General features: G+C 45.4%; 1 protein-coding gene across 4 annotated transcripts in view; it reads left to right on the forward strand.

Moving 5' to 3' along the window:
• The window catches only part of TSSK4 (testis specific serine kinase 4), a 2423787-nt gene that overhangs the window by 1105074 nt on the left and 1306050 nt on the right, over positions 1 to 12663 (forward strand). The gene's annotated exons all lie outside the window — the stretch shown is intronic.

Genomic DNA, 12663 nt, shown 5'->3' on the forward strand with positions numbered 1-12663 from the left:
TATTAGGTTTGAACACCAGTCCTCTGCGTACATACCGCACCCAGAAGCAGTATTGGGAAATTCCTCAGCCTGCACAGTCTCGTTTCCATGGCCATCCTCAAAATCCCTGGATGGGGATTTCGTGCTGCTTGCGGCCGTAACTTAATAAAGTACAACCAAAGTGGGGGAGGTTGTTTGTGCAGACAGCTCTGAAAATAGCACATTTTGTTTTAAGTTGTATTGTAGATGCTTCTACTAAACACCCTTTCTTTCAGGTTTCAATTGCTTTTGTTTTTTCTTCTGCTCACATTGTCACACTGAAGTCTTCAACGCATCCCGTAGGCGGGCAAACAAAACAGCATTACCAATAGTGTACAACGAAATACCTACTTATGCATATGTAGCACAAATGCATCACTCAAAGGCAACTCAAGGCGTTTCGCCAAGTCAAACAGCCTCACTACGCAGAGCAATATACAACAGTATGACCGGGCCTTTGTGTGAACCACACCCACAGTACCTGATTTCATATTCCCCACAGTTCCATTTCCATTGGGCTGCATGGGGAGACGCGCAGATTCTAGCATGTGCGCATCCGAAAGTACAGCGAAGGCTGCGCCCCAGTGAAACAGGAGGAGTCCCTCTCCCTATGGCTGCCCTTGCCTGTGATGCACACCCGGCGCACCTCATTGGACAATGCCCACAGTTCCATTTCCATTGGACACCATGGTGAGAAGAGCTGATAATAGGACGTGCGCTTTCCCAAGTATTGCTACTGGCACGGCCCATTGAAGCATCAAATATTCTTCTTCCCTTTCCACTTCTTTCCTTCTTGCACGCTGTCGTTATGTTCTCATACAATGTTGCACACGCATCCACCAATTACATTAAAGAGCTCTCCAGAACAGTATGAGTTTTCAACACCAGTCCTCTGCATACACACCACACCCAGAAACGGCATTGCGCAATACTTCAGCCTGCACAGTCCCATTTCCATGGCCATCGTGAAAATCCCCGGATGAGGTTTTCGTGCTGCGTGCCGCCGTGGACGTATACATTTCAATTTTGTTTTTAAGAGAGGCTGTCCAAAAGCTTTCTTTTTTTCAATTTCTCATTTTAGATTCTTATTGCGAGACACCTTTTTTTCCATTTTTCATTTTCTGTTTTCTTGCAGTCACAATATTACAGTAAACTCTTCACCGCAGACTGTAGATTGGCAAACAAAACTGCATTGCCAATGGGCGACAAGGAAAGGCCATTTCCATTAAAAAAAAGCTCAGCATTTCCACAACTAATGAGGTCATTGTTGCAGAAGAACATCCCACGCGAGTGCAGACAATCTGACAGGCTTCTGTTGATGAGACACCTCCCAGCGTCTGGCTTGGAACAACATTCATCACCAGTCACCCATACTCTTCTTGGTAGTATAGATGAAACGAGCACCTGGGCAGTTGGAAAAAAGGCGCCTCACTGCATTCAGCAACTTTCTGATTCGATGGAACAAACCTAAACAAGGCACATAACCCATATGCATACCGCCGTAGTGAAGGACAACAACATCCACAGTCCCAAAGGTGGCCAAGTCTCTGCAAAGTGTATGCATATCGGCAAAACTGTGCTCATAGACACCGTTCCACAAGGTGTGCACTCCTTCCAAACCAAAATTGCCATCAAAGTGTCTTTCCGAAGCATACTTGTGTAGATTTAGCACAAACGCATCACCCAAAATCAACACGATCCGTTTCGCCATCTCAGCCACCCTCACTACGCACATTAATGGAACACTGTATGACCGCCCCTTTCACTGAACCACACCCTCAGTACCTGATTGGATAATCTCCACAATCATATTTCTATTGCGCCGCATGGTGAGAAGTACACAATGCGGCACGTGTGGTTCCCAAATTGTGCGCAGGGTCCGCCTCAGCACAGTAGCAGTCTGTCCTCCCTTTCCACAATTTCTTTCTCGACCAGTACCTGATTGGCTTCGTGTAATCAGTCACACACACATCCACTAATGGCATCCAAGACCTTAGCATGTAACACTGTGGGATTTACGCAACACTTAAAAAGTACCGTTACTAAATCAGCCTGCAAGTATCCAGTCATTGGAAAACACTTGTAGTAGAAAGTTATGTGACAGAGTGCAAACTTTTTGCATCCATGTTCACCCACATGAGCAGCCAGCACGATAAAATGTAGGTATGCTAACTTCTCCCACAGTATGTGTACAACTATGTTAAGGGTCACCTCTGCGCCTGGTATCTGCCACTGAGCGGCTATTATGTTCTTTACAAGCAAACTGGATGCTTTCCCATCCCCTACCATTAAGTAGCACTTCAGCGATATGTGCTTACAACGTTCTTATTTGGCCACATCATACAATGTAATATTGAAGCAGGAACTCTTTGCTTTCCTTCCGACAATTCTACGAAATGTATTACCCACTAACCCACCTCCTACATAAATCATAAAAAAATAGCACCAATAGCAGCATCGAATGTATCGCTTTAGGCGAAAGGAGCTTTCCCAAACATCACTATGTGCACAGCTGCACTTATGTCTAGGCACCACTATTGCCACAGTCTTCTTTTAGATCTGCCCCCTTCTAATGTAGGCCCTCTGTTACGCATCCAGAAGAGAAGTATACGATTTAGGATGCTTTATGGCCTGCACTGAAATATCACCAATAACTCTCAGTGGCTGCTAAAAATAAAGTGAGAAGACTCTGCATTATGCAAAAAGCCTTCTGGGCCCTGGGACATCAATACCTCCAACTGTGACTTACTATATATTTGCATGCACGAGCGCTTGCCTCATCCGCCTCCAACTCCCTCAGTGCCACACACTTCTACAAATAACCAGTTTGTGGTAGGTATGCTTCTTCGCCTGTATCCTCCCTCTGTAACATCCTCCCTGGCTCCCTGACACTTGAGGGGTATCATCGGCAGTTCAAAAAGCACCTCAAACCCTTTCTCTTAGTGTCTGCTGTTTATTCCCCTCTCCCCGGCTAACTGCCTGACGTACACTCATTCTGCACTAGTTACCGCGCAACCCTGGTATGTCTGCCCCATATCACCTACCCCCACGACGCGAAACCGCTGCACTGGCTTTCACACCCCGCACTTAAGGATTCTTTTCTGTATGGCTCACAGTTCATCCACCACCTGTTCTGTACACTTATCAATTCACTTGTCACAATTGGGCTGTATTGTTAATTAGTACCCGGCACGCGCTGTCCACGGGAAGTACTACACGTGGACGTACGAGCGTGCCTAACTTTGTTCCCGGCGGGGGGCGTGACAGCCCCTTAGCCAATGAGGAGGCTCGAAACGGGGTAATCCCTGCTCCGAGCCTCCCCAAGGCTGTAGGCTGCCTTCATCCCCCGCCGCGGACTGAGGTACGTTTTTTTTCCCTCCACCCCCCTCTGCAAACTATCCCCTCCCCGCCCTCCTAACCCCATGTATCTTCTTTTTTCTTTTTCTCGGGAGCGAACGCGCTGGGAACACTTCTGTTCCCAGCGCATTCTCTTCCGATGGCCGCCATGGAAAGGGAAAACGGGCTACATTTTCCCTTTCCCGGCGGCCATTTTATTTGACATTTTTTTCTTTCTTTTTTTTCTGATTTGAAACGCGGCAGCGTTTGTTTTGTTTGTTTGTTTTCCGCAATATCCCACTTACTGTACACATTTGAAAAAATAACGCGCACACGCGGCACAGCTTCCATGTTACTAACTTCAAACAAATGCGTACATTGCATGCATACAGCCAAATTGCCTGCCCCTTGCCTTGCACACTTCCACCATTCCATCTGCATTTCTTTCTCCAAAGAGACCTTACCGTAGTCCCTGGACTGGCAAACTACGAGTTGTGCTCGTGGGTGCCTGGCAGGCAGAAAGGCACCCACGAGCACAGCATGTTGGATGCACGTGCCGGAATATGACCTCCCCATTCCCATTCATCCCTATGGGGCCGAATGGGAATGGCCAGCATCTTTTTTCCAGCACCCGCAAATGGGCAATTACCGGGTCCGGCAGGCTCCGGAAATTTTCTGCAGTTTGGTGGCAGCCTTCAGGTTTTACCAGCAAGGCTAGCACCAAACTTCTAATGAGGCCCAGTGTTTCTGTACACACCAGACCCCCCAGGCTTATAGAGCAGTCTCTTTTGCTCGACAGTTTCATTTTCATACCTCCCATCGAAAAAAAAGTCTGCATGTGGCACAAGCAAGTGTGCAAGTGCACCTTAATCCGCTGAGTTATTGTGCTAGTGAAGGAGGGGGTGGGTAGGAGGGGGATTGTAGAACGGGTTAGGGGTTTGGGTGTGTACAACTGTCTCAAAAAACAAAAGGTTTTTTTTGTGTCCTGGTTCTGTTATGTAAGTGCTTTCATGAAGAAAAAGATAATCTCTTTCAATAAGTTTTTGTTTCCTTATCCTCCTCACATTTGTAAGTACTAAATGTCGACGCTCCTCTTACAGTTCTACAAGATTCTCTGCAAACCTTAGTGCAGAATTGCAAACCAAACAGCATTGCCAATGGAGGTCCCAAAAATAACATTTCCTTGCAATCACTGACAATCTTGCTCATTAATGCTGTCATAGTCGGTGCAGAACATCCCAGCACTACACATAAACTCACACAAGCCTCTGATTATTAAACAGCTCCCAAACTCTGGCTGTGGGCAACTTACAGCAGCTTGGTTCCAAGCACCTTTTGGTCGTATGGAGAAGAAAATCACCTTGGCAGTGGGAAAAATGTGCATCACTGCTGACAGCCACTTCTTGAGGTGACGTAGCAAATGTGCACAAGACATCTAGGCAAAATGTAGTGCTGCATAATGCACTACCACGACATCCACTGTACCGACAGATGCCACACATGTACAACGGAGAACCATAGCACTGAAACCCCACTCATAGACTGTGCCCCAAAAAGCCTCCACTCCTCCCAACTAAAAGTTAGTATCAAAGCCTCTTCCCACAGTATACCTGTGCACATCTTGCACAAAGGTATCACCCACGATAACGACTCTGCGTCTCTCCTTCTCAGGCAACCACACTGCAGCAACATTTGGAGACATCTACCACCGCCCCTTCCTGTCACCCACACCCTCCACACCTCTTTTGATAATCCCCACAGTTCCATTTGCAGAGGCATCGTGGTCAGAAGGGCACATTGTACCACGTGTGCCTTCCCACCTACAGTGAGAGGCACACCCCATTAAAGCTGAGGCACTCCTTCCGTTTCCACTATTATATATATAGCACTCCCGCATTACGTACTATTTAATAGGCACAGACGCATTTAGCATTCACATCCAAGTCCTCTGCATCGAACACTTTCATTCATTTCTGCACTTCACTACAGACACACCTTTACACACTCACAGTGCAGGTCTGGTGTCTTGTGAAACCACCTCCACGTAACGGCTCTTCCAAGTGATCCACAATTTCATCGTCCACATTCACCCACACCAGTACTCAACACCACCAACTGCACATACCAGTATTTTATTTTCCTCACAACACTCCACCAACTGCAAAGATACAGTACTGCCAAGTTCAGTGAAGTATTTACTAATCTGCGCAATGCACACTACTCAAGCACATGCACTATACAGTTCAACCCTATGCACTACAGCACTTACACTTTCTCAACACAGCACTCAGTGGACACACTGCATAACTGTACACTCCATAAGCTCCTGCCATGCACTGCTAAATGTACCATGTGTGAACAATGAACACACCCATGGAATCAACCATGCATGCACAACTCATAAATCGCACACAAAAGGCAACATGTTAAGGAGTACTTACAGGCATCCCAAACACGTCTTTGTGCAAAGCTTCCAGCCATGCATCCAAGATGCTAAGGCGTCACCACACACAAAACACCCCAGTACACCTCACGTTGTACTCCTCATGTCATGTGTCATGGATTCCACATCTGCAAATGCAGTTGCCACCTTTCACCCAGGGCACATCTTTGCATGCAGGCCACCATGACGCTGTGTTGGCTCTGCTCAACGGGGTGTCAGTAGCTCTGTACATTGTCCATTATGCAACTTTGCGATGGTAAGCACTTCCTTTCATAGTGCAATATGATAACACACTTCCTCAGTCAATGGCCATGTATAGGGAATCCCATATTAAAAGCACATGCTGACATATGCCTCCCTAAAATGTAACACGTGCAATTGCCTACACCATGTGCTCGTGAACACATAGCACCTCACTTCAGGTGCTCCACCAAGTGTCAAATGCTCTTTGCACACATTCATTTAAGGTCACCATCCTCCGAGAGATACCAAGGCAACTCGGCAGGGCTGTATTATGGTATGCTGGCTGCCGTCAAGGGATACGCTCTTGGGTGCATAGCTTACGGCCTTTGGCCATGAAACCAATAGGCTAGTCCTTACCCACATCCACCACAACAAAACTCTCTCATTAAGGGGAACATTTGCCACATACCACAATCCACAAATGTAACATACAATGGGTGCTTGAAAGGCAACTGATGACAAACTATAATAGCGCCATGTGGCTCCCTAATGTGAAAGGTGGTGCATTAATGTACACCATATAGAATTGTATGCATTTGAAGGCACTGATGCTGTTCTACCATGTCCACAAGCTCCTGCACAACCATTTATTGAACATCACTACCATTTGACACATACATACTTAACACTAGATGTCTGAGTTATGGTGGCGTACTACAGTGCATGCCTAGGCTCTTTGAGTCCTCGCCTACACCCTGTGGCCTTTTGCCATACACCCAACAGTATACACCTGGGTCACACCCAACAATACATAACACAGGGCCTCATCACGAGTCTGGCGGTAACCCTTAAATGCGGCGCTAGCGCTATTACCGCCGCATTTTAGGGTCCAACAGATCATGACCTTGGCGGATTTCCCCCCAGCTCTGAGCTGGGGGGAAATCCGTGGCAAATTTGCCGATTTTCAGCGCGTTTACCGCCAGCGGGAAATCCACCGGCGGTAATAGCACAAATTTTCTCTATTGGGCCCAATGGGGAATGAGGAATTCCCGAATGGGCCCAACTGGGAATGGGCAATAACCGTTCCGCCAAACCCATGATCCGGCGCTAATAGCGTCGGGGGGTTTGGCGGTAGGGCTATTAGCGCGGCGCTAATAGCGCCGGCATTACTAACAAACTCGTGATAATGCCCACAGTCATGCAAGTGAACAAGTGGCCAGGTACATGCAGGTCACTCCTAGCCACTTCTAGTCATCCAGTACTTAACCACTGCACACACAGGACACACTACACAAGTTGTCACTCCATGAGGTCCAGGCATCCAGTATGCGGTGTAAAAATTGCAACCAATCCCCATACCCAGGAATCAAACATGTTATGCAATAAACACAAATACCACATCAAAGGCAACAATGTCAAACCTAATAAACCCAAGGGCACATATTTTGCGGTGCATTGTACCCACCCATTCATCAAAGGAGCTACGGGCGTAGCACACGCAACACGCCGTACTACAGTGTAACTTTCCATTTTCATGTCTTCTTCATTGTACTCCCCTTTTACCATTGCTGTACCGGCACTAACCGCTTGGCCCTCACCACACACAACACACTCTACTACAACCCATCTTCTACTCATGTCATGTATAATGCACTCCCCATCTCAAATAGCGACTGCCAACTTCCACCCTGTCCACATCTTCACATGCATGCATCCATGACATTGTGTTGCCTGTGCTAAAGGGTATGTAATTAGCTGTATACATTATCCATATTGCACATGTAATCCATAAGCCTTCCTTCCACAGCGCAATTTGTTACAACACTTCCTCAAGAAAACGCTGTACTAGGGCCCAACCAAAGGAAACTCAAAAGGTGACGTGTGCCTCCCTGTTGTGCAACAGGGCCACTAATAAACACTATATGCTAATGTACGCATAGCACCTCACTTCTGCTGTTCTATCAAGTGTACAATATTGTCCACAACCCTTGTGTGCTACTCACCAACTTCAAACACATGTCGACTAACAACTGCATCACTGCATTATGTTCTGGTGGCTGTCATGCAGGCCTAGCCTATGCCACACCCACCACAACGTAACAGAGCCATACAGGCAACTATGTATGCATATACCAGACATCAGAAAGACAACATACGCACCAGCACTTCCACCCAACTGCCATACCATAAAGCAGGGATGCAGGCACACATGTTCCACTTACCTAAAATACGGACACATATCGCTGTGTTTGACACCGCTACTCACTTCCTATCACAAAGCATTCTAAGCATACCAACCAAAGAATACAATCTTCACAACATTGGGCCTAGTCCCAACACTCTGCTACATGCCCAATATAACACAGCCATGCAGGTGAACACGTAGCCATATACCATACATCAGAAAGGCAACGTACGCACCAGCACTTCCACCCAACCACCACACCATAAATCAGCGAGGCATACACACGTGTTGCACTTACCATAATTCAGAAACATATCACTATGTTTGCCACAGTGACCCACTTCCGATCGCAAAGCATTATAAACATACCAACCGAACAAGATACTTTTCACAACATTTACCCTACTCCCAACACTCCACTACGTGCATACACACAATGCTGCATAGGGCACTGCAACACTCAGTAATCTTGGCAATACACACAACACAAGCACATACAAAAACCAGGTGCACTATCACCTCTTACAGCTTTATGCCATTGTGTTGCCTGTGCAGAACGATATGTGAGTGGCTGGGTAGATTCACAATATAGCAGTGTGTCATGCTGAAGACTTCCTTGCATGGCGCAATATGTAAAAACACTTCCTACAACAAGGGTCTTACAAGGGCCTAACCAAAGGAAACACAAATGGTCACATTTCCTCCCTACTGTGCAACAAGTCCCTTCATTACCACCATACGCTAATGTACGCATGCCAACTCACTTCTGCTGTTCTAACAATTGTACAATGCCCTCCTCACCCATTGTGTAATACCCACCAACTTGAAAGGCATGCAGAGTAACAACTGCATCAGTGCATTATGTTCTGGTGGCTCACATGCAGGCCTAGCCTGTTGGGTGCATAGCCTACGGCCAGCGGCCTTCGGCCATGTACCCAACAGTCTAGGCCTAGGCCACACCCACCACAACATAACAGAACTATGCAGTCGAAAATATAGTCATATAGCAGACATCAGAAAAGCAACATACGTACCACCACTTCCACCCATCCGCCACACCATAAAGCTGGGAGGCAGGGACACGTGTTCCACTTACTGTAATGCAGCCACAGATCGCTGCGTTTGGCACCGTTACCCACTTCCTATCACTGAGCACTATAAACATCCCAACCAAAGAATACAAGTGTCACTACATTACACCTGCTGCCAACACTGTACAACGTACTTACAACCAATGAGTTCTAGTGCACTGCAACACTTACTCATCTTAGCACTACCCACTAGCAAGCACATATAAGAACCAGGTGCACCGTGACCTCTTCCATATGTACACCATTCCGTTACTGCAGCCATGTAACACACTACATGACTCGTCACTGCTACATGTCCACCCATACACTGACAAGTGTAGACTTCTCTACCAATCACCACACCCATGCTACCAACATTATGTGCACTGCAGCCAAAGCATACACACAAAGTCATAATGTAGCACCTACCTCCAACCAGTGGACACGCTTTTCAGTGCTAGGGCTGGAGCCGTGCATCAAAAGGGCTACAGACTTACCTCACACAGCAGACCATACTATGCACTATGTTTACATCTGCAAGTGTCCTGCAATGCATTGCCCTTCTGCAAATGTGCCTGCCACCACTCATCACAGAAACACATTTACTCTGCAGCTGCCATGTCATTACGAACGCTGCCTGCAATCACCACACAACAGTGTTGTCTGTTCATGTAACCGAACATTGGCGGAGAATGAACTACTACCGCTGGCAAGGCAGCGTCTTCTTCAAATGAGATATATCACATGAACCATTTCTCACTCCCGCACCTTTTCCATCCCTTCTTCCCACCACCAAATAACATCCATTATGCTTCTCCCCCCCTTTCGCCGCCGCATTGTCCTCCCATACAACATTCCGCCGTCATTGAACACTTTTAACAGCCATCCCGTGACTGCACACTGCAGTGCACTCAAACTTTTCTCCACTCAGCAAACAGGTCTCATCAGACCACTTTGAGTGCGCACACCAAAACTTGCAACACTCCCAGCCATGCTCACAATGCCTTACAGCCTTGCCACACACACCACAACACTATCCTCCGATACACCATGGCAGCGTTTCCCGAAAACTTTGACGCACAGCACGATTCCCTCCAGCCAACCACCGGCCGCGTCCAATTTTTGCTGACATCACGGTGTGCCACACGCCAATCAGACTGCGGTCTGCGGAGCGAACAGGGAAATGGGTCAGCAGAGCGGACCCAGATATCACACATTGTTTGGGACGTACATTTCTGTGATTTGCAACAAAAGTAGAGGTCGGATTTCCACCAAAAGCACGCTTTCTAGCCGAAGCCCCCTCTCCTGCCGCAAATTTAGTAAAAGTCCGTCCAGCTGTTCGGGCTGTAGCCGTGCGCAATGTTTTTCCCCATTCTGTCTATGAAAAAAAAAAATTGGGACCCCCCCTATAACTTTACCCCATGCCACAAAACCTTCCCCAACTTGGCGAAAGAATTGTGAGCCGCCCACATACTTTTTCTGCAAAGTTTGGTGAGGATTCGTCCAGGGGGAGCGAAGTTATAAGCTGCCGAAAAAGTGCTCTTCCTATGAGTTTAGCAGTTTAACCATACCGCGGGCTGTGTAATATGTATATCTATCTATCTATCTATCTATCTATCTCCATATATATAACCCAGGGGCCACAATCTTGATGAAGAGTTATATACGTTTTTAGGTACCAATTAAGTATACTTTGTGAATGTTCTTGCACCTTTATGCAATACTAGGTACCTGCAATGTTCAAGAGTGACCCCTTGTGTGTTTAATATTTGAATATTTTTCCATTCCGGTCCACACTCTTATGTATTAATGTACATTAATTCTTCCTTCTTCTTCTTTTTTATTGATGCATCTTACAGGTTCTTTCTCCAAATGATTGTGAAGCATATCTTGCATATGATTGTTTTTAACATGATTTTTAGGAGGGTATTTTCCATTGATATTTATCACTCTGATCAATATTTTTGTATAGCTTGGTATTAGGCTTCTCAATTGCTTTTTTACTCTGTCCCCATATCTTGGTTTCTTGTCTCGCATTGTCTCATTGTCGATTGATTATTTGTAGCTTGGTATGTAGTCTTTTTAAGGTAATAATTTCCCAGTGATGTTATTTTCCTTGCTGGGCTCATCGAGCGGAAAGGGTCTTGAGGATATATTTTTTTAATAGGGAATAGTTTACCATTCATGGTAGGTAATTTTAAGTAAAGTTTTTTGCACTTGCACTTTATTGGGGATACATTTGTTGTCTACTTTACAGCCATCCATGGATGCACGTTTTTCTGTTGTTCCAGTCGCATTGTTATTTTATCTATTTGTGAGATATATATATTTATTGACTTTCATTCTTTTATCTATTTGATTGTTAAATCGTATTATGTGACTTAGTATATGCACCACACATTTAGGAACATATTTGTGCATCCATGGACGTAGAGCACTGTGCATTCTATCATTGCTGTTGTCTGGACATTTCTCTCCTTTAAACTTTTTCCCTATTTTGCTGCTAAATATTATGCATTTTAACAACTGCTGCTATTGCAGTAAGCACTTTAAATTTGCTGCTAAAGCACTTAGCACTTTACATTGCTGCTAAAGCACTAAGCACTTTATATTGTCTCAAGACTGCATTATTATGTTCGATTTGTATTACACCTCGCATATGTATGCGTAAACTTAGACCTACATGACTATATATCTTTGTTTATTCGAGACTAACGTTGGACACTTAGAATGGCTACATTTTGTCTAGTAAACACATCATGTTGTGGGGCTGCTTGGACACCGTTGAGGTAATGGCTGTTTCAGACGTTATAACGTGGACAGACCTACAAGGCAGGGGTCGTCATATTTGGCGGTTGCCCTAGAATGGCATTATTTTTTGACTTTATTTTTATCTTGGGTACCAGCCTTTGTTGACAGACATATCATTGGAAAACACACGTTTATTTTGAATGATGTGTATTTATATATATTTATATATCCTTTTTTATATATATTTTTTCCTTAGACACTCGTTATGTACCTGAGGTTTTCTTTTTGCCATTTTTCTTTTTGCCATTTTCCTCCACAGTCCTCGCAGACAGCGCATCTGTGCAATTGTTGCTATATTCTTCATCATATAATATTTGGTTGATGTATTGACACCAACAATGTGTTTTTATTTTATTTTATTTAATACACTGCATGTTGCAGTGCTTTAAATGTTCTAAAATGGCTGCCATGTGTTCATCAATTTGTACCACCCTGTGAATGGGGACATTCTATGCACTTGTATCATAGAGGTTTTTAAAGCATATATAAGAAGTCCTTCTTCCATGAAACACCCTACCTACGTGAACAAGCGGTCAGTGTGCCGCGAAACGCGTCGTTTTGTATCCAGGCTTTCCCTTTTTGCTCCACCTTTTTATCAATAAAGAAACATTTGTGCT

The sequence above is a fragment of the Ambystoma mexicanum genome, chromosome 13, assembly GCF_040938575.1.
Source record: "Ambystoma mexicanum isolate Mex_15411 chromosome 13, UKY_AmexF1_1, whole genome shotgun sequence".
Classification (NCBI taxonomy): domain Eukaryota; kingdom Metazoa; phylum Chordata; class Amphibia; order Caudata; family Ambystomatidae; genus Ambystoma; species Ambystoma mexicanum.